We start from the raw sequence: 2,681 nt of genomic DNA, 5'->3' as shown, positions 1-2,681 counted from the left end.
ATGGTATCATTGAACTTAAGATACCATTGTCTGGAAGCCTATTTCAACCTATATAATGATTTCTTTAACTTACACACTAGACTTTCTTTACCTGCGGTCAAGAAGCCATCAGGCTGGTCCATATAAATTTTCTCTTCCAAGTCACCATTCAGAAAGGCGGTCTTTACATCCATTTGGTGAAGTTCTAAGTCATAATGAGCCACCAAAGCCATAACAATTCTTAAAGAGTCATTCTTTGAAACCGGAGAGAAAGTCTCTTTATAGTCTATGCCATCCTTTTGAGTGTACCCTTTAGTAACAAGTCTAGCCTTGTATCTCTCAACGTTGCCTTTTGAGTCACGTTTGGTCTTAAAGACCCACTTGCAACTGACTCATTTTGAACCTTTAGGCAACTCGATTAGATCCCATACCTTATTGTCACTCATTGATTTTAACTATTTTTTCATAGCATTCAACCACTTTTCAGAATTGTAACATTCCATGGCTTGCTTAAATGAGACTGGATCCTCATCAATACTCAAGTCACATTCATGCTCAAGTGAGTAAACTACATAGTCATTCGAAATAGCAGATCTTTTCCTTATAGACCTCCTCAATGTAATCTCTTGTGGTTCACCTTCCTCTTGTTCATTTATGACTTGCGCATTGTCAGCTGGTTCATCCTCTATATGTTGTTCTTATGGGTTTGGAACATTAACTTGTTGTCTCCTTATGTTGTGTGACTGTGATACAACAAGAGGAACAACAACTTGAGAAGAGACACCAACTACAGGAGTTTTCGCACGTGTCTCTTTAATTTTCACCTTTCGTGTTTCACAACTCCTACTAAACTGACCATTTTCAATGAACCTTACATTTCCAGACTCAATTATTCTCATACTATGGTTAGGACAATAGAATCTATACCCCTTTGATTTTTTAGGATAACCGAAGAAATAACCACTAATGGTTCTAGCATCAAGCCTTTTTTCATGTAGATTATACACTCTTACTTCTGCTGGAAAATCCCAGACATGAAGATGTCTTAAACTGAGTTTCTTTTCTATCCACAGTTCATAAGGAGTTTTTGGAACTGCTTTACCAAGAAACTCTGTTAAGCAGATACTTAGCGGTCTTTAATGCGTACAACCAAAAAGACATAGATACAGAACTGTAAAGCAACATACTCCTAACTATTTCCATGATAGTACGATTTTGCCTTTCAATCACACCATTTTGTTGTGGTGTACCAGGCATAGTATACTGTGCACATATGCCTCGACTTTCTAGAAGTTTCACAAATGGACCTGAACATTATCCACTTTCAACATATTTCCAATAATATTCACCACCTCTATCTGACGTCACAATCTTTACCTTTCTATCTAGTTGTCTTTCCACCTCATCAATGAACACCTATAAGACATCTACTGATTGATATTTTTCATGCAACACATACAGATAACAATAACGTAAGTAGTCATCAATAAAGGTAATAAAATATCTTTCACCACCCCAAGATGGGATGTCAAACGAACCACAAATATCAGTGTGTATCAACTCTAAGAGTTGATTGCTTCTTGTGGCTGGATTCTTTGATGTGTGTTTGGTTTGTTTTCCTTTAATACAATCCACACATACATCCCAGTCAACAAAATCCAATTGAGGTAAAATTTCACTTTTCATTAACCTCATCATTCTTTCTTTGGATATGTGACCTAACCTTTGATGCCACAAAAAAGCAGAGCATTCATTACGCACATTCAAATTACTACTAACAACATTCTCAACATGAAACAGAGATTCAACAAATTTAACATTAAGATTGAAACGATATAAACCATCAATTAATGTATCAGATCCAAAATAGTATAAGTGTTTATACAAAGAAAAGGTAACGTTTCTAATCTTAAAATTAAAACCAAATTCATCCAACTTTGCAACAGAAATCAAATTTCTAGCATATTCAGGAACATAATGACACTTTTCTAGATCTATGCAACAACCAGTATGCAAGATCAATCTGTAAGTCCCTATTCCTTCTATCCATGCCTTCATTCTGTTCCCCATGTACAAGAACTTTTCAGTTCTGCTTATGGGCTGGATCGAAAGAAATCCCTACATTACATATGACACATGAGTAGTTGCACCAAAATCTAACCACCAGGTATTTTTAGGTACCTCAATAAGATTTGATTCAAAGCATACTGAAACAAAATATATACCTTTCCTTTTGAGTCAAACCTTTCTCTTCGAAAAATCTTTCTTGAAGTGGCCAGTCTTCTTGCAGAAGAAGCATCTCTGGCCCTTCTGGATTCGGCCTTCACGAACCTTTAATAAGGCCTTATCCTTCTTGTCTTTTTTATCTAGCTTAGCCTTGCTACTACTAGCCCCTTCATGAAATGTGAGATGGACAGAGTGTTCTTTCACCTTCTTCAGCCTCCCTTCCTCCTGAACTAGCATGGCCTTAATCTCCTGTATGTTCCATTTATCCTTAATGGTGTTGTAATTCACTTGGAACTGACCAAACTCAGGAGGGAGTGAGTTCAAAATGAACTGTACTAGAAAGAATTCATTTACCTCCATGCCTATTGATTTCATTTTTTCCACTTGATTGATCATGTCATTCACATGGTCATGAATGGGCCATGACCAATCAAACTTCTTAGTACTCAGCTCAGTCAATAGGTACCTGAAACGGA

This window comes from Abrus precatorius, unplaced genomic scaffold (genome assembly GCF_003935025.1).
Source record: "Abrus precatorius isolate BTA unplaced genomic scaffold, Abrus_2018 Scaffold1, whole genome shotgun sequence".
Taxonomy (NCBI): domain Eukaryota; kingdom Viridiplantae; phylum Streptophyta; class Magnoliopsida; order Fabales; family Fabaceae; genus Abrus; species Abrus precatorius.
The sequence above is the reverse complement of the archived record's forward strand: the minus strand, read 5'-3'. Positions refer to the sequence as shown.